The sequence below is a fragment of the Callithrix jacchus genome, chromosome 1 (assembly GCF_049354715.1).
Source record: "Callithrix jacchus isolate 240 chromosome 1, calJac240_pri, whole genome shotgun sequence".
NCBI lineage: Eukaryota > Metazoa > Chordata > Mammalia > Primates > Cebidae > Callithrix > Callithrix jacchus.
Genome location: NC_133502.1, coordinates 35,997,439 through 36,022,043, shown reverse-complemented (window position 1 = coordinate 36,022,043; position 24,605 = coordinate 35,997,439). Strand labels below are relative to the sequence as shown.

General features: G+C 39.6%; 1 long non-coding RNA gene across 1 annotated transcript in view; it reads right to left on the bottom strand.

The window, feature by feature from the left end:
• Positions 1–24,302, bottom strand: part of LOC118152852 (uncharacterized) — a 46,948-nt gene extending 22,646 nt beyond the window's left edge. Inside the window, exons 1-2 of the long non-coding RNA XR_008479691.2 lie at positions 12,887–24,302; positions 9,488–9,560 (exon numbers count right to left, since the gene is read on the bottom strand). This is a non-coding gene — a long non-coding RNA (uncharacterized LOC118152852). The remainder of the gene's footprint in view (positions 1–9,487; positions 9,561–12,886) is intronic.
• Between the last annotated feature and the right edge of the window lie 303 nt (positions 24,303–24,605).

The following is a 24,605-nucleotide window of genomic DNA, read 5'->3' as shown; positions in this document are numbered from 1 at the left end:
CATCGTGAGGAAGTAGAACAGTCATTTAATAATGAGAACGTAAATTAAGATGTCTAGCCATCTGCCAGTACATCTCTTGGTACATCAGTGCCCGTTTATTACTATAAATGGGCAAATTTGACAACCCCAGTTTCACAAAGGCATGCTAACTGGGAAACTCAGACCCTGCAGGGATGAAGACTACATAAACCCAAAATGCAAGCCACCTAGACATCAGCCAGAAGTGCTAGCTGAGGGTAGGGGGAATCAGAAGTGGGTAATATAGTGGGGAGATGATGAGCAGTGGAGGGGGTTGCAGTTTAGTCCATCAACCCTTCTTTTACATTTTCCTAAAAGTTGTGATCTCAGGATTCATATGTTTGAAGTGAATTTCATATGTGATTCAGGTGGACCTGAGCAGGGGTGGACTGTGAAGGTGCTGTTTTGATCCCCCATCCACATCTCGTTAACCCTTCTTAACCAAACCAGAACATCCGCCTCTCAGCTGCTGTGAGTTTTGGCTGCCAAAGACACACCGTTGCTTACCTGCTTCTCTGAAGGTTACCCTCTGGGAATAGGAACTGCCTCACTAGGTGTACGACAGACACACCTGACAGCAATCACTTGAGCATAACCTGAGAATGACCTGACAGTCTAAGAAGACTCTGTGTGTTTGGAGTTCTGAGCTATGAAATCAGGAGTGGTCAACCTGGAGGTTCAGTCTCTATCTATGAGGAATATCTGAACCCCCCGGCCCATCCTGTGGGATGCAGGCTGCACAGGGGATTGAGGCCCTTTGTTCTGGGTTAAAGGCAGGTTGCCAGGTTAAGGAAGGTTGCTAAGTGGAGGTTGCTAGGGGGAGGGTGCTATGTGAAAATGCTATATAAACCTCATGCTTTTACAAGTGGTAGTGGTTCTCCTGTCCACCCACCAAGACTAGGCTGCCCTGTAAGTTCCCTCAAAAAACCCTACGTCTTGTTTGCTAGCTCTAGGTATTTTTTTCAACCTCTTGAACTTGGTGGCATCCCTGTTGAAGAGTAGGGGTTCAACATGACACCAGGGAAGGACTGCATCAATCTCCCCCTCCTCCTAACCCCATGTATCCCACAACATGGGACTGACTGAACTCAAGGTACTAAATACTGCCACCCTTGCCTCAAAGGGGGACAACTTCACAGTCTGCCCCCTGCTGATCCATTTTACTTGAGACCACACCATCGCTCCACATTTTCCTCTTCTCCATCCTGCTTCACTCTCAACCTCACAGATTGTTCTGAAAACCATTTCCTCCATAAATCATGTGCCATGATTACAACTACCCTATCCAAGTCTTTGCTCCTAAGGAGCACAAACTAAAATAACCTCAAACTTTATTTTGTATAAGAATTGGCAATCAATAGGAGGCTTAATTTAAAATGCAGGTTCTTTGGCCTTACCTCCTGAGAAGTAAGTTTAATACATGCATGGTGTGCTTGGAGTTGGGTATTTTTAAGAACTCTGAATATGGAGTAAATACAGCAGCCCACTGACTACTCTGAAATGCACTTGTCTAGATCATCAGTACTCGCTGTCAACAAAGGAAAGCTCAAAGCACCACAGACATGGCAATACTCTCAAGTGAAATCTGAGAATAAGTTTCTCTGCATTTATTCTCAGGACTTCCATATTCCAACATATAACACACCACTAACCTTCACTCTGGGATATGACTTTCACTCTACTCATGTTTATGACTTCAAAACGTTAATAAAACTTGATAAGTGCAAAAGCCAAAATAAAGTAGAAGAGGTGGCATGAAAGTAATGGACTGCACATTCTTAATTTAAATCATATATATTTATTCACTCCCTCAGTAACTGAATCCTAACCAAATGAATTCGTAATATATTCCAGTCTAGTTTTATTAGGATTTGTGCCATATGCGTAAAGTGAAAACAAAGAAAATATATTGCTACATCAACTTATATTATTCATGCATATAAAGTTCTGTGTATCTGCCCACGTGATTGAGAAGATGCATTAAGAAGTCTATTACAATAACAAAAAAAGGTTATTTGAGTCAAATCAAAACAATAAATAGGATAGAGAAAAATTGTAAAATATTTGTTTTACACTTTCCTCCAGTGACACATAAAACATTATCTTCTTCTCTAAGCGATTATGAACATTCCTACTCTGTCATGTGGCATAAAGTGCAGATTTGTTTAAAATCATTTATGCCTGTAAAGTTACACAAGCTTCCTTGTACTTCAGAGAAAGTATATTTTTGATCACTTCAACTGTTAAAGGCTCCCGGTTCTTATTTGTAGTTATACCCAGATAGATGAAAATATAGAAGCAGTCTTAACCAACCTCTAATTAAATAATTTATCAGATTCACTACACATTCCATTCCCTCTGTGCATTATTCCCTCCAGCAGTTATTGACAGTATGCAGAATACTCTTGAATGTTAGGTCCCTCTCTACTATGCCCATCCATTTCCTCTCCTCCAGGTTGGTGGTACAGTCTGTCAAGAGTTAGTTGTGTGCTGGGCATGGTAACTCATGCCTGCAATCCCAGCACTCTGGGGGGCCAAGCAAGGAGAATAACTTGAGCCCAGGAATTTGAAATCAACCTGGAAATTTTAGTGAGACATTGTCTCTAAATTTTAAAAAATAAAAATAAAAGGATTAGTTGTGTATATTCACAAGGCTTGTGATCTCAGTTTTTATTATATTATTTAATGTGTCATTACACAAACCTCTAAATACAAGTTCCAAAACAGATGTCTCTTTGAAAGCTAAGATGAATACTTTGAAGAGATTTGCTAATGTAAAGTTTCTTTTTAAAATGCTCTGAAGGCCAGGAGCGGTGGCTCACACCTGTAATCCCAGCACTTTGGGAGGCCAAGGCAGGTAGATCACTTGAGGTCAGGAGTTCAAGACTAACCTAGCCAACATGGTGAAACTCTGTCTCTACTGAAAATATAAAAATTCACCAGATATTGTGCCATGTGCCCATAGTCCCAGCTGGTTGGGAGGCTGAGGCAGGAGAATCTCTTGAACCCAGAAGGCAGAGGTTGCAGTGAGCCGAAATCGCACCACTGCACTCCAGCCTGAATGGCAGAGAGATTCCGTCTCAAAAAGAAAAAAAAAAATGCTCAGAAATTATAGAGAATTATAAAATGAAGAGAAAAATAGAAAAACTCTAAGAGAATGTTGTGCTCTCTCAAATTGCTTTCCAGGAGTGTTTGACTTTTTGCTCTACTTTAAAGAATCCCAAGCTGGAAATTATCAAGGATTCAATCAGTGCAATGTGCACAAGAAATCCTGGGCCCTGCAATAAGAATCACACACAAAGGATAGACCTTGGCTCCATCATACCAATAAATGAATTCACAAGTATGCACATTTATATATGGAGTTTTAAAAAACAGTTAAACCTTTAATCAATTGTCAATAATGTCCTGCTTTAAGTTATTCTTTTTTCCAATTAACTCTCAAATGAGCAGTCTAATCACAGTCCCATTAAAAGCTTCTACCATACCACATGGCCCTGACAATACAAATAGTCAAGATGAGAAATAAAGTCATCCTACTTTTCATCTCTATTTTAAAAAGTCAAAATAGAGATGCATTCATGGCAATTCTCTCTCTCTTTTGCTTTTATGTTAACAGATAAAACTGTGTATTTACTATCCACCACATGTTTTTGTATATATACATCGAGGGATGATTAAATTTAGCTAATCAATCAATGTATGCATTACCTCACATACTTATTTTTATGATGAGAATACATCCACTTTCGTAGCATATTTCAATAATTTAATACATTATTTCACAATAGATCTCTTGTGCAATTTATTCCTCCTGTCTAACTAAATTTTGCATATTTTGACCAACATTTTCCCAACCCCTACTCCCAAAGACCCTAGACCCTCATAACCATTATTCTAACTACTCTCTACTTCTATGAGATCAACATTTTTAGATTCCATATATGAGTGAGATTATGTGGTGTTTGTCTTTCTATGCTTGGCTTACCTCATTTATCGTAGTGTCCTTCAGGTTCATTCATTTGCCACAAATGACAGGATTTCCTTCTTTATAGTTAAATAATATTTCACTATGTATATATACACATTTTCTTTAATAGATGGGTAATCTATTGCAGACACTTAGATTGGTTCCATGTCTTGGCTATTGTGAATAATGTTGCAATAAACACAGAAGTGTAATATCTCTTCTACATATTGATTTTTTTTTGCATATATACTCGGTAGTGGGACTGCTGGAGCATATGGTAATTCTATTATTAGTTTTTTGAGGAAACATACTGTTTTTCATAATGGTATACTAATTTACATTCCCATTAACGGTGTGCAAGGGTTCCCTTTTCTCCACATCCTTGCCAGCATTTATCTTTTGTCTTTTTAATAACAGCCATTCTAATAGGTATGCTATCTCATGGCAGTTCTTCTAAACAACTTAACTGCATAGAGGGTAAAGCAAACACTGAGAGGTTCAGTAGAACTGGATAGAGTAGAAAGTTAATCTTTCATGTGAAGATGCATAAAGGTGCATGATTAAGGGTTTGTTTTTTAATGCAGGCACCTTGTTTAGGAGGCAAAATTTGTGAAGAAAAGCAAACAACTCTTCTCTGAGAAGACAGATATGTCATTCAGACCTGGATTTCTATAGTTCAAAGAGCATTTAGATGAGAACAAACCGTACAATTAGAGATCGGTCAAATAACCTTTTATCGCTTCAGAATTTGATGTAACTTCAAAGAACAGCGCAGTTTGCACACTTACACCGCCTTCTTTAGATACATGGTTGTTTATTCAGTTTAAGGAGGAAAGAAGAAAAGAAGGAAATTCAGAGTAGCAACCATATTCCAAGTACTGATAGGCACCCTACCTATATTAAGGTATTTAATGTGTCTCTATTCTTTACAGCTGAAAAAGTGAGGCCATCTGCAATTACTTTCCCCAGTCACATAACTTGAAAATACCCGTTTCAGGATTAGAACCCAGGACTTTGAATGCAACATCCTGTGCTTTTTTCCAGATATTCTCCTCCACTGAATTCACTGATTTTCTATCTACTCCTTTTCTACTTCTTAAGGAAAGAGGAGAGACTTTGAAAATATATGTGGCTTAAAACTGCGCTTCCATTATAATGAGACATCATACAAATCACTGCCATTTTTTTAAGCCTATTTGATTTTTGCTTTTTAAAACAAAATAATCAAAACATAAAAAGAGTAGAGAAAAAAGCAATAATACTGTGTACCCAATGCACAACTTTGTTAGATTTGTATCAGATCTTTTTTAGTCAGTAAATAAACATTACATAGAATTGAAGCCCCTTCTCTCTCTAGAGAATAGGGGCTTCATTTTCCTGAAAATTCATTTTCCTGAAGTTTAAATGTATCACTTTCCTCCACTGTTTTATATTATATATACAACATAAATATATAATATTTGTAAGAGTACTATAAAAATAGTATATGCAGTATTAAAATTAATATATAATAGTACTTTATATAGTACCATCTGTGTATTTAAACTTTGCATACATTATATGCTGTACTTATCATTTTGCAATTTTTTTTAATTCAGTATTTTTTTTTTGAGACAGAGTCTCACTTTGCCTCCCAGGCTGGAGTGCAGTGGCTCGATCTGGGCTCAACCTCTACTGCCTGACTTCAAGCGATTTTTGTGCCTCAGCTCCCCCAAGTAGCTGGAATTACAGGCGTGTGCCACTATGCATAGCTAATTTTTGTATGTTTAGTAGAAACAGGGTTTCACCATTTAGGACTGGTTACTCTCGAACTCTTGACCTCCAGTGATCCACCTGCCTTGGCCTCCCAAATTGCTGGCATTACAGGTGTGCACCACCATGCCCAGCCAGATTTATCCCTGGTAATGAATACATGTGTAATAATGTATTTAGTTTATTTCAAAATTATTTCCTTTTATCACAATTTATTCATAAATCTGTTCATAAATATTTAAGTAATTTCCAAATTATGGTTTTTTAAAACCATGCTGCAACAAACAGCTTTGCATACTTAACAGCTTTGCATACTTAGTCAAACATTTCTTTAAGATAGAATGCCAAGCTTCATCTCAGCCTTTTCCAATCATAATCTCCAGGGACAAAACTGGGAAGATGTATGTTTCACAAGTCCCCCACTCAGCCACCCTGAATGATTCTTTTCCTCAGGGAAGCTTTGGGAAAACCACTCTAGACCGAAGTAAAACTGCTGCATCATAATATGTGCTTATCTTCCACTTTTCAAGATATTGCCAAATTGTTTCCCAAAGTAGAATAATTTACATGCCCACAAACAAGATATGATTCTAATTTTCCCACAACATTGTCAACATCTATCATTGTCGAAGTTTAGGTCTTTGTCATTCTGGTAGAAGTGAAATAATATTTCATTGTTGCTTTAATTTTTTATTTGTTTTCTGTTTACCTGTAAAATTGAGCAAACTTTTACCCATAATTGGCTATCTGAATGTTCTCTGTGAATTGTGTGCCTCTTTTCTGGTGAGTTTTCTCTTATTGATTTGTAGAAATGTGTGTGTGTGTGTGTGTGTGTGTGTGTGTGTGTGTGTGTGTGTATTTCTGCAGAATATATATAGATATTCTGGAAACTAAAAAGTCAAATATTATAAAGCTTAATAAAATAAAAATTAAAAATCCTATGCCTACCCATATCACTCCTGAATTTTTCTCTTGAGAATGAATCATTTCATATATTTTTAGTGGTTTTTATAATATTTATCTTCATATTTCTAAGAAATATAATTATATATGTTATTATTATTGATTTCCTATATAGAAGGGTTTAGCATTCTTGCAACATTACCTTATTCTCCCAATAAAATTATAACTGAGTTTCTTCTTTAAAATATTATACTTTAGAATGTTATGATTAGATAAATATTGATCATTGCTTAGATCACCACTACTATTATTGTATTTCCTTTTTTTTTTAAGAGACAAAATCTCACTCTGTTGCCCAGGGTGGAGTGCAGTGGCATGATGGCGCTTTGCTGTGGCCTCTACTTCCTGGGCTTGAGTGATCATCCTGTGTCAGCTTCCCCAAGTAGCTGGAACTACAGATGTGTGCCACTACACCTGGGTAATCGCTAATTATTATTATTATTGTTATTATTATTATTATTATTATTAGAGATGGGGTCTCACTATGTTTCCTAGGCTAGTCTCTAACTCCTGGGCTGAAAAAATCCTCTCACCTCTGACTCCCAAAGTGCTGGAATCATAGGTGTGAGCCACTGTGCTCATCTGTATTTTCTTTTTTAAAGAAAAACGTAACTTTTGTCTTCTTGGAGTTAATAATTGCTTTATTTCTATATACGCTTTCCTTTCACTAATTCTCTATAGTTTCCAACCTCTCTCAGTACTGTTTTCTACATAAATATATCAAATGATCTTCCTTTTTCTTCTGCATCCCTTTGTCCTTCTGCTCCAGTTTGGACTGGTTATTGTTTTAACTGGGTACACAGCTCTCAGTCTGGAACCTCCTATTTTCACCCTGGGAATTCCCTTTGCTACTCCACTCTGTGAAATCCTCAAGGTTTTTGGAACCTATCTTCTTTTTTCAAGTGTTTTATTATTTTGGTGGAGCACATCCTCTAGTACTTTTGTGAGACATTGTTTGACATCTCACAAATCTAAAAATGTTATTCCATTTTCAAAAGTAATATATGTATACAAACCCACAGCTTGGTATACAATTCTGAGGTGAAATTTATTTTTCCTCATATTTTGACAGTTTTTCTCCTTTTTGGCCTGGCTTCTGAAGTTGTTGCTATAGAGTTTAATATAATTATCATTCACAGCCCTCCATATTTAATCTGTTTTTCTTTTCTTCTCTAGGAGCTTTTAAATTATTTTCTTATCCCCGGTGTTCTGAAATTTCATAATATTTGTATCTTTTTTGGTGTTTTGTTTGTTCATGATGTTAATCACTTAGGATGGTGGGCTTGGTCTCCTTTAAATTCAGAAATTTAAGTTCTTTAATTCTGAATAATCATTTGTTATTTGCTTGATAATATTTTATTCTCTGTTTTCTCAGCACATATGGGCATTCTTTCTCTGGAATTTTTGTTCATTTTATGTTAGCACTCATGAGATGATTACTTAATATTCTTATTTGCTAATATTACAGAATACAATAGACTGGGTTGCTTAATCAACAAATAATTATTTCTCACAGTTCTGGAAGCTAGGAAGCCCAAAATCAAGATGCTGATGAATCCAGTGCCTGATGAGGGTCTGCTTCCTGGTTTGCTGACAACTACTTTACCACTGTATCCTCATATAGAGAGAAGAAAGAAAGAGTGGAAGCAAGCTGTCTCATCTTTTCCTATAAGGGCACTAGTCTATGCATGAGGGCTCCACCACTGTGACCTAATTACCTCTCAAAGGAACCAACTCCTAATACCTTCATATTGACAGAATTTCAACCTATGAATTTTGGGAGCACACATTCAGTCCACAGAACATACATTTATATGGATATATATTCACACACACACACACACACACACACACACACATACATGAACACACACACATATATATAAAGTTTCAGGAACTCTTTCTTGTTCTTTATTCCTTTTATGGTATTCTGAACCTGTTTCATGAATACAATATCTTCTTATCTTTCTGATTCTTTCTTATACATCCTTCTTTGCCTATGTTCCCTCCAAATTATTGTTTTTATGTTTGCTTTGTCTCTATCTTTGATGTTAGAGGCTTTCCTTCAATGTATACTGAAGCTTGATTGTGAATTAATAAAAACCTGCTTAGAAACTCTGCACAAATGGATAAGGCTCATAGACTTTTAAGGTTGTATTATGGAGTAATTTTATTTATGAGAACCAAAAATATCAGTGTCTATATGTATTTTCTTTGCTGCCATCCAGTTTGTCCAGAAGTATAAAAACCTGGCTTTCAAAATTATGGATACCAACTGTGGGTGGTGGCTGGGTGTGGGGGGCTGGTTGGGCTGGAGTTTCTCTCAATTCATCCAGTAGAATTTAATTTAACCCTTCTACTCTCAAGATGACCCTCTGCTGTACCAGAGACTGAATCTACTATCTAGAATAAACCACACGTCTCCTGCCAGCATGTGAGAAATAGTTCAGGCAATGTGGAATAAGATTGGGAGTCAAGGGCATAAGTTCTCCTCAGATAGCCTTTAAGTTAAGTCTCCAATGTTCAGCTCCAATCTCATTCTTTCTAGTCATAGGGGCCTCTCTTTCCTAAGCCCTTCTATCAGCCTGTTTCTTTGGGCAATCTTCTCTCCAGGCAGTTGAGTCTCAGTTTTCTCCACTCTCCTACATCAGTTACCACTCCTCCACTAGTTTTACATCTTCCCAAAATGTGAAGTTGCCTCTTGTCCTTGGCCATTTCCTAACTCTGCTCTTGTGGATCTTGCAGGAGAAGGTATAGATAAATGCTAAGTTTATCTTTACATACCTGTCACCTTTAAGTCCTTTATAGATTTCTTCTTCTGCCCTGTAATTAAGTCTTTGGAGTTGATCTTGTTCTCCTATAAAATAAGCATCATAATAATAATAATAAATAGCAATAATAACACTCATTCATCTTCTTTCGGGTGTTCTTGTGAGGTTCCAAAAGGAGTAAACATACGAGACCACCCTTTGTAAACTGCAAGGTGCCATATGAATTCTACTTGCTATTACAAATATTAATGTTAATCTAGTGAAGAAGAGGAAACCTATGAAAAGGTCATTGTAAATGAAATAGAAAAATGATTGAGATGTGTGTGTGCAATTACAGAAGCAGAGAAGTACCTGGCAACGGAATCAGTGAATGAATGTGTCAACCCAGCCAGGATGTTCATGAATGGCTTCTTGAGAGAATCAAGACTAAGTTAATACTTACATGCATCAGAGGGTATTGTTTATCTTGTCCCTTCTCAAAAGACAGAATAATTCTAATTAGTTTTAAGTGAAAAGGGCCAAAGAAGATCACCAACCTATTCCCTTCTCTAAATGAAATTATCTGTTCATTCAGCCAGGTCACCAAGGTATATTGCCTCGAGGAATTTAGGTTGGAGAATATATTTTTATAACAGAGAAAATAAGGTAAATAATAGAAATAAAATCTTGATTGTGTGGATGAATATTAAATTTGTAATAAGTGACTTGATCTTTCCAAAGAGACAGTGAAATAATCTCCTTTCCTTCAGAAAAGCTTCTGCTACTTCCCAGACATTTTCACAAAGAGAATTCTACTTAATCCTCACCATAACCCTTTCAAATATCTAGATTCAATCCTGTTTTGCAGATAAGAAACTGAGAGGCCAAAAAGCTAAGTTATCTGTCAAGTTTAGAGTCAGATTTTGAATCCAGATCTCCAAATGCCAAGGAAAATGTTTGACTGATTGCCCTACTCCAGGCACCGGCCACCAGCCATCACTCACAACCATCTCTTATGATGGAAATGCATTGAGGCACATACTAGGGTGAAGGATCAAAGTAGGGACCACTCAGAGCCCAAGGGATCATTGGCAGATGTCCCATGGCATATGCCAGCACATTCTGTCAGCCCCTTAAGGGTACCAGAGCATCAGGCAATCAAAATGACAGGTTGCACAAAGATCGACACTCATTACAAATGGTCGTCTTTTTCCTTTTGTTTCATTCCTTCTGAACAGCTGGCATCTTTCAGCAAACTGTCCGTATTATATTTAAGACATAGTACATCATTATAATAAAGCTTGGTGCTAATAATTATGTCTTGTTCAGGTGTTTTATGACTAAAGATCCTGACTTTCCCCCAAGGTTTCCAACTCACTCCTTTCCAAATTGTTGCTCTCAGGACTTTGTTACATTGCGGATGTGTCCCCAGCAATTAAATAGCAGTTTAATCCTTCCTCCATAGATCTTTCTTTTTGAGGTAGCATCCTGGAGCCTAAGCTACTTCCACTTTAAAGCTGGTATTTATGGAGTCCTCAGTTGGCTGTGCAGGTGTGACTGCACACACGCATTTATCGACATGGAAAGCTGGCTCCCCGCCTTCGTGTCACTCACACTTCATGGTCTCATCTATTTATCAACAATACTGCTGACTCTTCCTCACCCTGCCTTCCTCTCCACCATTGTTCAGCAGTTATTAAGACACTCAAAATGTCAAACAGGACATATATTAGACAAGCATTTGATCTCTTAGCCTCAGTTATTTTATCTTTTAGGGTTGATAATAGTCCCCGCCATTCAGAATTACTGTGAAGATCAAATAAGTCAAGTATGTAAAATTACCTTGTCATTTGTAATAAGAAAGAAAGAAAGAGAAAAAGTAGTACTTTAGAGTTGGCAAAATCATTTTCATATAGATGACATCATTTAATACTCTTCATGAGCTTGGGAATTCTGGTACTTTATAGTGGAGAAGAAAATTCTTTGTTATAGGTTGGTGCAAAAGTAATTGTGATTATTATTTAAAACTGCAATGACTTTTGCAGCAACCTAATAGTTTACATTTAAAGTGGAAGCCTCTCTGCCCGTTTGGCCTGGATGACGGCTGCGCACTGCAGTAGAGCAAAGGAATACGGCGGGACAATTTTCTAGGCAAATGCAGCAGGAGCACTGCATTTATTTTAAGGGCCCGGGATAGAGAAAAACTCCAGCTTAGCATTTCTACTCACACTTACTGAAATGTGGGTCAGGGTCTATGTAAGTATTCTTTCAGAAATTATTATTTGTTAAACAGCTTAGCTTTTCTTCTGTTGGACATTCAGCAAAAGTGTTTTGATCCAAACATTCAAATCAGTGCCCTTTACCGAAATTCTCTTAGGTTGTACCTTAGTCTACTTTCTGTTACTTTAGCAGAATTCCTACAACTGGGTAGTTTATAAAGAAAGCATGCCTGTCATCCGAGCTCTTAGGAAGGCCGAGGCTGGCGGATCACTCCAGCCACAGCAGGTTGTTTCCACTCACGTCACTCTAGTCAGATATTCAGTCACAAATAGCTGAACTACTTTGATCTTTTGGTTTGCCATAAGAAATAATCACCTTGCTATAAACAACCACATCTCAAAGCCACATACATAAAACTTTTCTCATGTGATATATTTAGCATATTTTGTATAATTTAGAAGTTTCAAGGAATTTTGACTTTGAACCATACATTAATTCTTTTATCAAATATATTCAGCCTCTTTTAAGAGCAAGTGCTTGCCTGTGGTATGACGATTCAGATTTCCAGACCTCATTAGTAGAAGTATCAGACTTACCTGTCAAGAGGCATTCCTCTCCACTCACCTGACAGTCACCAGGTTACATACAGGCCTGCCAAACTTGGTAAGTTAAACTGTTATAAACAAATTGTTACAGCATATTTTAATGTGAACAAAAAAAGACATAAATAAACACTATTTGTTCCCATAAGTTTCCTTTCCAATATTGTTCAAATTGATGAAATCAGCAATGTTCTAAACTTTCGCAGATACTTTAGTCAATCTCAGACTTGGTCAGCTTTGCAAAATAGCAACTATTATTAGCATTTACATAAATCATATTAATTAGCATGTATTAAGTATTAACGACATGGTATGTCCTTAACATGAATTATTTTCCCTAAAATTCATGATGATATTACTTACATGATGAAGGACTAAGATTATCTCATTTCACAGATGGCAAATACAGTGAGACCTAAACTGAGAATTTTTCACCAGGTGTAGCCCTTGACAAACTATTGAAGGAAGTGGAAAGTTCCCATGCTTTGATTGATATGGTTTGGATATTTGTCTCCTCCAAATGTCATGCTGAATTGTAATTCCCAGTATTGGAGGTGGGGCCTGGAGCGAGGTGTTTGGACCATGGGGTCACATCCTCATGAATGGCTTACCTGTCATCCCCCTGGTGATTCAGGAATTCTCACTGAGTTCACGCAAAATCTGGTTCTTTAAAAGCTTGTGGCGCCTCCTTCTTTTTCTTTATTGCTCCTGCTGTCACCATGTGATGCATCTGCTCCCCTTCACCTTCCAGGACAATAATAAGTTTCCTGAGGCCTTCACCAGAAGCAGATGTCAGAGCCAAGCTTCTTTTACAGCCTGCAGAACAATAAGCCAATTGACTTACCTTCTTTACATAACCCAGTCTCCGGTATTTCTTTGTAGCAATGCAAAAATAGCCTAATACACTGATAAGCTTACTTTAACTTCACATTTATTAAGCACCTACTCTATGTAAATGTCAGTGCTAAATTCTGGAGAATGGAATAAAAATGGAGAAGATACAATGACCACCCTCAAAGGAATTTAAAATCTAAAAGAGCATAGAGACGTGTACAGAAGCAATATAAGTAAATTAAGTGGGCAGAGGCCATGGCAAGGGGAGTCCTGGATATGGATGAAGAATGAAAATGAGCTGGCCTCAAGGTTTCACAGAACACATTTATTGTGGTGAAGTTAATGCGTGAGTACTGTAAATTCCCTTTCCGGAAGCGTGGTTAACAGCGTGTGCAGCACCCCTCTGAGTCTTGGACAGGAGCACAAACTGGAAGGATCCGTCCTGAATCCCTCCCAGCGTACCTCCTGAGTCAGCTCTGAGTCCTTTCCCACAACCCTCATCTGCCATCGGGTCTTGCTGCCACGGCCCCGCCCACTCAGGCGCTTGTACTGAGTTTCCCCGTTTCCCATTCCCACCGCCCTCCCATAGGAACAGGCTCTCCCCTGTGGAACCCAAGGAACTCTTGCACATTACCACTCGTATTATTCAGGGTCTTCTAGAGGGACAGGACTAACAGAATTTATGTATATATGAAACGGAGTTTATTAAGGAGTATTGACTCACGTGGTCACAAGGCGAAGTCTCACAATAGACCATCTGCAAGCTGAGGATCAAGGAAGCCAGTCTGAGTCCCCAAACCTCAATCGTAGGGAAGCCGACAGTGCATTTTTCAGTCTGTGGCCAAAGGCCCGAGAGCCCCTGGCAAACCACGGGTGTAGGTCTAAGAGTTCAAAAGCTGAAGAACTTGGAGTCCAACGTTGGAGGGCAGGAAGCATCCAGCACGGGAGAAAGATGAAGGCTGGAAGACTCAGTCAGCCATAGTCCTTCCACGTTCCTCTGCCTGCTTTACCCTAGCTGTACTAGCAGCTGCTTAGATGGTGCCCACCCAGATTGGGGGTGTGTCTGCCTCTCCCAGTCCACTGACTGAAATGTTAATCTCCTTTGGCAACACCTTCACAGACACACCCAAGAACAATGCTTTGCCTCCTACAATCCAATAAAGTTCCCACTCAATATGAACCACGACAGTGCTCTAGGACCGCAGGTCCAGGAGGCATCTCTCTGCTCCTGGAAAGCATCTAGGCATCCTGACTAATCTTAGGTTTGGCTAATTTTGATTGCCTTTGAGACACAATATGCTTCCCTGCCTCTGTAATAATTATTGGGGATTGATTGGATTTCCAAAAACAAAATATATGTTACAGTCCAGCATTGATGTAGATGTAATTAGTCGGGCTGAAATTAGGTCATACTAGGGTAAGGTAGTCCCTTAATTCCACATAACAGATGTTCACAGGGAGAAGATGACTATGTGAAACTGAGGCGGAGGCTGGAGTCACGCAGGCACAAGCCAAGGAAGCAGACTACCAGGAGCTGGCAGAGGTAAGGAAGGGTTCTGCCCCAGGGCCTTCAGAGGAGCACGGCCCAGCCAGCACCTTGATTTCAGACCCAGAGCCTCCATAACTATAAGAGAGTAGATTTCTGTTGTTTTAAGCAATCAAGTTTGTGGTAAAGTACTTTGTTACAGCAGCTCTGTAAACTAACTCTAAATAATGAAGGGGCACAATGGGTAGGAATTCCAGAAAAGATAGAGAACGTACTGCCATCAAATGTAGATGTTGCGTTGTGTTAAACACTGAAGGTGATAAATGCTACCTTTTTGCTGGCATCCTCTACAATGAGGGTTCTTGAGGAATACCCCAAACCCAATGAGAATGATTCCAGCTGGGCTGTGAGACCTCAGGATCAGAGACAAGGCAACATTTTAATCATCAGCATTACTTATCGTCTCCAAAAAATTGTGTGATCTCACCCATAGACCACCCCACTTCTCAACTCAGCACACACCAATGGGCTAGACCAGTCCTGCTAGAAGGGAGCAAGAGCTCAAGTCTTCACTTCTACACAGAACCTTGATATATCTTTGAACTCCCTGCAGGCATCTTATACTCTATTCCAGTTTCCACACTGGTGGGCCCCAGCTCTGTGCATGGAGCTAGAGACAAAGAGATGAGCAAGTGACAGCCCCTCTCCTCAAGCTGACAGGCCATTTACAGACATAGGTAGATGTGCAAATGGCTTCAGCACATAGCCTATCCTATTAAAGAGGCAAAATTCAATGTTAGAACCACAAAGAACAAATATACCTAACCTACTTACAATGTCCTTCTGCATTGCGATGCGATGAGAGTGAGAGACTACATAGTCTTTCATCATTTTAAAAGAGTTCCTCCAGCAATATGAGAGAGGCAAGGTGAGAGGAGGAAGGTGAGATGGGGTGTGAAGAAGTGAGGGGAGGCAAGATGAGATAAAAGGTGTTGGAGATTGTGTCAGTCTTGCTTTCAGAAGAACAGGGGTCACACTCTAGTTTTGAATAAATCATTTAACATTCTAAGATCCTCAGTCTCCCTACCTAAAATGCGGCTTAAAATGATAGCAAATAATATCTATCATGAGTATCAAAAGAGATGGTGGCTGAAAACAATTTTGGAAAGGTGAATGCCACCTAATGGATAGATTTTTTTATATTCAGAGAAGGTGTTTCCCAGGTTATCATTATCCATAATTGCTTCTCCACCTCCACCCCAGCTTACAGAATAGGAACATAGTATATAATAAGTACTTTTAGTACACAGTCATATCATAAGGCCAAAAAAAGACTTTCATGACAAAAATATGTTTACATTTATATGTCATTCATACAAATCAAGCAAATCCAATGTGTCTGTAGACAGGGACAATCCAGTCCAAGACAGCTAGAGATTTAAAATCTAATAATGAAATATAAAAAAGCTTACAGTGCAGGTCATGTGTACACTAGGAATTCAGAGAAGGAAAGGAACTTCATAAGCAGGACAAATTAAAGAAATCAGAAAAGAGACAATGTGAGGTTGAATTTTAAGTTTCTAGAAGAAGAAGTTATGACTGAACTGTGTTTGTATCCCTAGAATATAATACTATACCTTACACAGTAGCCACCCAATTAATATTTGTAGAAAGAAAAGAGGGAGGGAGGGAGGAGGAGAAGAAGAAGAAGAGGAAGGAAGAAAAGAAGGAAGGAAGGGAAGGGAAGGAGGGAGGGAAGGAGGAAAGAAGGAAGGAAGGAAGGGAGGGAGAGAGGGAGGGAGAGAGGGAGGGAGGGACAGGAAATAGAGAGAGAGGGAGGGACAGGAAAGAGAGAATAGACTTGAATAGATAGAAAAGAGGACAAAGTGTTAACTTAGGAAAAGAAAATCGAGTGAGAAAACAAGAAGAGGTAGAAAAAAGTAGGAGGCAGTACAAACACCAATTTGATGATAGTTTCAGTTTGATTTGAGGACTAGAAGTAGATAAATATGAAGATGTACGATAAAGGCCAAGCCAGACCCTGGAGAAAAAGAAAAGAGGCTTTAACTTGCACAATTTTCCTCCTAGGTCTACTCTTTGAAAATAGCATGGATTCCAGTTTGGGCTTCAGGTCTGAGAAACCCAAGTCTCAAGCCTGTCTTGTTATGTGTGGAGTGAGCCAGGCTGAGAGACCCTAGCACACTTCCTAGGGATGGGAGGAGGACATACTCCTGTGGGAAGAGGACAGAAAAGTACAAGGAAAGACAGATGTAGGGAGCTACATACATTCTCCTCAAACAGAGTCCTGCACCCAGCAGGGAGCAGAAATTGTCATGTACCCTCTATGGCTGATGCTATTCTGTGAGCAGGAGGACACCCATGAAAATGTTAATCTCTAGTCTGAGAGCAATGTCTCACTCAGAGTAAAACATTCATGGTGTGGGCACCAACATTTATGGCGACAGAAGATGTGTCCTCTGCTGAGATCTCCCCTTCAGCGGGCACCAGCATTATGCGGAAACAGAAGACATCTTCCACCCAGGCCTCCCCCAGCAGGCACCAGTCTCAGAGATAGCATTGCTGGTGAATGATAGGAACAGAGTCACCACACACAGTTTCCCAGCAAACAGGATCAGGAGAGGAGGAAAATGCAGGACAAGCTTGATGGTAAGACTACAAAAAGAGAAGACACTCCCTGAGGGCTCCTAGGATTACTGGAAAGCAATTTGCCGTGGGTTGTGAGTCCTTCTGAATGTACTGCAACAGATTTTTTTTTTTAAACTGCTTTATAGCTGTTATCCTGACTCCCAGTATTCTGATCTGGGAAATGTGGGGTACAAAAGCAATACAAATAAAGCACTCCTGCCAGAGCAGATTTGACCTCGAACCTGAGCTCTCCAAGACCCTGACATCAGCAGGCTGCAGAGAAGATACCTCTCCCATTGCCTGCTACAGCTGGTATCAGATAGCATAAAGAGACAGCCAGCCCCAAAGAGTCAAAAACAGGAGCTGCAATTCAACAGTCTGGGGAATATAGACATTTTCCTTGAGGCAAGTCACAAGATACTCTACAACAGAAGACAGCTGCTCAAATAAACTCTTTCTCATTCAAAATCTCCACTGGCAGAGTTCTACCATGTGGACCAATCAAGTTTTTTGTTTTTTTTTAAATTGTGCTAAAAAAAAAAAGAATGTGTGCCTTGTTTTTTAAAACAATAACAACAAAGGGTAGGAAGGCAAATTGCACTAAATGCTGGGTGATTACCAAGAGTGACGCTGGCTATACAGATTTTGGCTTACTAGGGAAAACACATGCAATTAGGAGACAGTGAGAGAGACCAGCACTCCTCAGGATGTGGAGTCATACAAGGAGGCATTGCCCTTACTCGGCCTTAAATGGCTTTGCCAGGAGATAAGACATAATTCGCAGAATGGTGTTTGTAAATGTTTACATTTTTGTAACCCACTGCCATTTGTTTCAGAATTATATGCATTCCAGGTATTGCTTTTGGTAGATTTTTACCTTTAGTTCTGTAAAACAACGGCTTCCTTCCTTTTTTAAAGATACCAGGAATCTTGAATTCAGTTCAAGGTATTGATCTTAATGTTTGCTCGAGAGGTCCATGATAGAAATATTGCATCTAAATTTTTAAAACACCTGACTCTCAGTTTGAAACAATAGGATGAACCCTATAGAACACAATTTGGGGCAAATCTAGACAGAAAAAAAAAAATGCCTTTAGCTAGAGAAATTCTGTAGGAGCAAAGAATTATTATTTTGTGTGTGTGTGTCTTCAAGAGCATCAGACCCCTGGGTATGACTTGACCTCAAGGACCTCTTCTGTCATGGGCTAGTGCTCTCTGGTTGCAGAGAAATGCTGTTTTCTGGAGTCTTTAACTTTTTTTCTGGCCATCATCCCAGAAGTATTGATCACCTTCAGTCATTGTCCTATTCTGCCTCAGAATGGCGCCAGTGATTCCTAAAACCCAAATGTTATTATGCCTCTACTGCTTAAACCCCTGTGGCCATTCCCTATCTTCCCCAGATGAAAAAGTTCAATGTCCTTAGAAAGGCTGGAAGGACCATTGGAACCTAGAAGCTGCCCAGTTTCCATTTCCCCATGAGAAAACAGACAGTCGGCTGTTAAAAGAGCTTGCAAGGTCACCACTAACTGATGACAGAGCCATTTCCAAAAGGACTCGCATCATATGGAACTGGGCTGGGTTTCTGATTTAAATTTCCTGTCAGAGCTTCTGCATTCCCTTCAATGAAAGCCAAAAGTTATCCTTTTCCCGTTCCCTTAGAAAAATACTACTAGAATGCTATTTCTAACATATTAATTATTTGAAAACTTTAGTGGGAGTTGAAGGCAGGTAACTAAAGACGGTACTTAGAGAGCCATTCAAACTCACTTGGAAATAATGTAAATGGGTTTCTCTGTTTCACTTTCTTCATCTGATAAATTTCAGCATAGTGTTTGTTCTGCTTAATCCCAGCATAACTAGTTTCTTTTCATTGTTTTCTACGAGGCAGTATTTCCTAGATCATGACTATCATGCTGACTCTGGTATTTTACTAGCTTTAAAGGGCCCTGCCTCACTGAAGAGCTGTAGCCAGTGCTTTTGTGCCTTCCTGTGGTCATCATACCCTCAGGGGAAAAAGAATTCTATGGGAGGCCTCCTTTAGGCACCTCCTTCTTCTATTGCTCTAGGTGCTTTATCTGCAGACTAGAGTTTCTGGCTTTAATAATTCCTACAAAGATAGCAAAAGGCCAAAGCCCTAGGATCTCAAGACTTTGCTATGGCATGCAGAACCAGCCGTGGAATAAGACTGGATTTATTGGCCTCTTTGCTGCTGTAGTGGTGGTCCTTGCCCAGCAAGTGGGCGCTGCTCCAAAGGCACCTGAGGTGTATCACTTGGTGTCTATTTATGTGACCAAGATCTAGAAACTCTCTGAGGACAACTCAGCCCTGGCACAGGGGACCCCCAAGGATTGACCTTGGCAGCCCATTAGCTCTGCAGTCCCAACCCTTGAGTGCCCTGCTCCTGCAGCAGGAATGTGAATTCAAGGGTCTTGCAGGCTCAGCTCATAGTTAGGGATGGCTGTTGTTCCCATTTTTACCTGTACACAGATATAGATCATTGTTATTTTTAGTAAAAAGCATTTTATTTTGAAATAATTTTGAATAGAACTATTTGATTACTTTGTCAAAATTATAAAATCAACACATCAGTCAATAAACATATATTTGAAAATATTGTATAATTATAGTTATTTTAGCACTAGCTTTTAGTCTCAAAAGTATTCCAACATGGGACACAAAATTCTATGGTCACTTTACATGCTGGTGGACAATAAGAAGAGCAGAGACCTGAATTCATATGAAGAGCAAAGTCCATTGCATTAGTCTGCCCTCATGCTGCTAATGAAGACATACCGGAGCCTGGGTAACTTCTAAAGAAAAGAGGTTTAAGGGACTCACAGTTCCACCTGGCCAGGGAGGCCTCACAATCATGGCTGAAGGCAAAAGAGGAGCGAAGTCACATCTTGCATGGTGGCAGGCAAGAGAGAGCATGTGCAAGGGAACTCCCAGCTATAAAACCATCAGAGCTCATAAGACTTCTTCACTATCACAAGAACAGTACAGGAAAGACCTGCCCTCATGATTTAATTACCTCCATGACATGTGGGAATTATGGGAGCTACAATTCAAGATGAGATTTGGGTGAGGACACAGCCAAACCCTGTCATCCATCTTTCCCCCTTTGTCACAGGGTCTCTGCCAAGTGAACTGACAATCCTTAAAGGCAAATCACACGAATCCTATCAGCCACAGCAAACAGCATGGAATACAGGCAGAAGTTATTAAAAAAGCACTTTCTTGGTCACTTGCAGGTCACAAAGGGTGTAAGGATAGGACTTGGCAAGCCCCATGACCCTCCCCCTATTCTGAGGGGAAGCTCCAAAGGCACAAGTAGCTGTGGGTCTGAGTGGGACCTGCCTCAGGCCTGGGAGGAAACTGACTCATTGATGAAGAATTTCCAGGTCCTGGCCAAGCAAGAGAAATTAGTTCACCCAGCCTGGATCACCAGTAGGGCAGTGTGCACCCACAGGACAAGGGCCACGGACACAGGACAGAACAGGGATACACCGAGAAACTTCAGGGCTCCTCCCCCACATCAGAAAACACTCCCAGGACAGAGAGATGCCTCTTGGGGGAAAGAAGAGGGAGGAGAGCAATTATGAAGGCCTATTTACATTCTGTCAAACGAGATTTAAATTGTATGCCACCTTTAGTTATTTGCTTTCTCCTCTGCTTTCTTGATCATGTTACTTATTTTTCTGAACACTCTGGGTGTAATGCACGTAAATTTATAACCCTACTACACAAGTGGCCTCTTTTAAATAGATAGATAGATACATAGATAGAGATACAGTTATAGATATAGATATAAATACAGGTAACTTCTGAAGCGTCTTCTTCAGAATGAGATTAACTAGCTCTTCTGAGTGTTTCCAGGTCTACGTCAGAGAATTTCTCCCAGCTGTGGCCCAGGGAAGTTAGAGGATGTGAGAGTTCCAGGGGTCTGTGGGCTGTAGTACAGAGAGTGGAAGAAAAAGAGAAAGGACTCCCATGAGATTAAATACGGGAGAAAGGTGTTAAAAGAAGAGGTAAGAGAAACTCTGTCTACATTTCCTACTGTCAGCCCTGTTAAATATTAACAAAGGCATTCTTTTTAATTTTCATACCTTATAAATGTGAAACTGGGCATTGAGGAAACGACTTGAAATGTTTCCCAACACTGAACAATACAAGCCTTCAGGTGCAGCGTCTATGGGCCCAGATACCTTTAGGGATTACTGCATGTGCTGTTTGGTTTCGTGCTGGAACACGAAAGATATCTCGCACGCAAGAGTCTTCCAAGAGTTTAAAAACTTCAGATCGTACATATCACTGTCTCAAGTGTAAAATTATCATGCCCTACACCGATCTCTCCCTCTCGCTGTCTTACTCTGATGACAAAGTGGGGAGTATGAGAGACATGTGCTAATCTGTTTGGGGAATAAGGGAAAGGTGTTGGAAAAATAGAGAACATATTCCCAGGGAAACTATTTGAGTTCCACTAAGCAGAAAAATGTACAAACTCACTTCTAATTCACTCTGAAGTGGTGCATTTCAATTCCCTTGTAAAATACAGAAACACCAAATTGGAATATGTGTCCCAGCAAGAGCTCTCTTTTGAGTGGTTAGACCAAAGACAGTGAAATGTATCCAACAACTACACACTATAAATCATAGTCCACAGAACACATAGTTCTTGCCTGCCAATTTTTTTCCAAAAGAAAAAGGATTATTGTACTTTATCCACAAAACTAAAATTCTATGAGAATTTAAAAGAAAAAAGCACAGCCAAGCACAGTGGCTAACACCTGTATTCCCAGAACCTTGGGAGGTCTAGGCAGGAGGATCACTTGAACCCAAGAGTTCAATATTAGTCTTGGCAACAGAGTGAGACCTCACATTGACAAAAGAAAAAAAAGCCAACCACAGTGCTGCACACCTGTAGTCCCAGCTTCTTTGGAGACTGAGTCAGGAGAATCACTTGAGACTAGGAGATAGAGGCTGCAGTGACCCATGATCACGCCACTGCACTCCAACCTGGTCAATAGAGTAAGACCCTGTCTCAAAAAATAAAAAAGAAAAAAGAAACAAAACAAATGTATTTTCCACAGCTCATCTTTTAGTTCCATATCTCAATTCTTTTCCATCATCACCATCCTCACCAGAGCAAGAAAACCTCAACTTTATCTTTGGCTCTTACCTCTCCTTGAGCCCACTACCTGACCATCCTTCCCAGTCTTTTCTTCTGTTCCTATTGCCACTTCCAGAGTGTGGATCTCATCAGTATCTTACCCCCCTATCTCCCTCTCTTTATCACCCTCCTCCTCAATCCTTAGTCTCTCCCCAGGATAATCAGCCCTCGCTTATCTTTTCTGTAAGCCGCCACTGAAGCAATCTCCTCATGCACCTGTCAGTTGTACCCCACCTTGGCTCAGGATCTTGACATCTTCCCAGGCTTGCACAACAAACACGATAGAGGCATCTAATGGCCTTCATGACCGCCCCTAATTCTCTGTACTACTTGTTTCTTGCCCTACGCCTTTGTAAAAATCTTCTTCTGGAGTGACATTAGACAACCAACAGTTATTCAAACACCTTCTCACTTCCAATTCTTTGCGCTGCATTTTTTTTCTGGAATTTTCTTTGCTCTACCTCTCCAGCCCCAAACAGACAGACACTTCTTGAACTGTTACTCATGTTAGTCAGGAATAATGATGATGCCAGATGATCACAGATTGCCTGTATGGGTGGCTGAGATAGTGACACCTTTGCTTTTTGATGACACTTGGGATATGTTTGTACACAAAGTCTGTTTATGTGCAAAATGATTTTTAAACATTCTATAAAATTACCTTCAAGCTGTGTGTGTAAGTTGTATATTGGACATAAACGAATTTCACATTGAGACCTGGGCCCCATTCCTCAAGATATCTCACTATATTTATGCAAAATTACAAAATCCAGAAGAATCCAAAATCTAAAACAGTTGTAGGCTCTGTCATTGTTCCAGTTTACTGCCTTAAGAGAGTTTCCAAGTCACAGCACAAGGAAGAGGAACCAAGGCCTAGCCTAGTGTACTCTCTGAATTAAGGAGATAGAGCTGGGAATTCTGGGAAATTAAGGAGCCAAGAGCTAGAAGACAAAGTAAAAGAGAAGAGAGAGAGTAGCACAAAGGAAGAACCCCCAGTGATTTGCAGATAATTCCCCTTGCGTATCCAGCTGATACGGATCAACATATACACGTGAGAAAACTAAAATGAAATCAGATAGCTACATACATCATACACAAATATCAATTCCAGGTACATTTAATAAAATAAATTCAAGAAGCAAAATTTTAAAACTTTTAGAAGAAAATAAAGAACATCTCTATCACATCAAGGTAGAGAATTTTTCTTATACAAGACACACAAAAAAAATTGGCCATAAAGAAAAAGATGAATACATTTGTGTACACTAAAACTAAACCTTCTGGACTCTAAAAGACACATATAAAAACTGAGACTGGGTAAGGCACACTGGCACATGCCTATAATTCCAGCACTTTGGGAGTCCAAGTCTGGCAGATTGTTGAGCTCAGGAGTTTGAAGCTAGCCTGGGCAACAAGGCGAAATCTCATCTCCATAAAAAGTACAAAAATCATCTAGGCATGGTGGCATATACCCATAGTCCCAGCTACTCAGGAGAATGAGGTGGGAGGATGGCTTGAGCCCAAAGGTGGAGGTTGCAGTGAGCTAAGATCACATCACTACACTCCAGCCTGGACAGCAAAGTGAGACCTTCAAAAATAAATAAATAAATAAAAAGTAAGACGGACACAAGCCAGACACAGCAAAAAGATATTTACAATCCCTAAAACCAACAAGAAATGTTTAATTCAGTATATGCAATAAATAACAAAATATATATAATTCAATAAATCCTGCATATCCAGTTTTTAAAATACAGCAACCTAATAACAAACTATGGGCTAAAGATACAAATAGTCAATTTTAGAAGAAAAACAATAAATAGGCAATGGGCAGTGTGTGTGTGTGTGTGTGTGTGTGTGTGTGTTCAAATTTCTCAGAAAAATAAAACTACTTTCACACCCACCTCATAGATGTACAGGCATTTCTTCATTCAGCACAGATTTATTGGGTCACTGCTAGGCACACAGCTCTGTTAGGCACAGAAGCATTAAAAAGGTAAATAAATAACCATTATTTTATTTACCTTCTCTACTAGCATGAGAACTCAAAGAGGTCAAGGACAGCTTCTTGTTCTTCATTGGATCTTCCACACATAGTACATTCCTGGCATCAAGTAGAAAGATGATGCACCTCCTGCTTTGAGGATCTCGCAATGTGAGGAGGGGGAGGCAAGAAAGCAGCAAAGCCCAATAC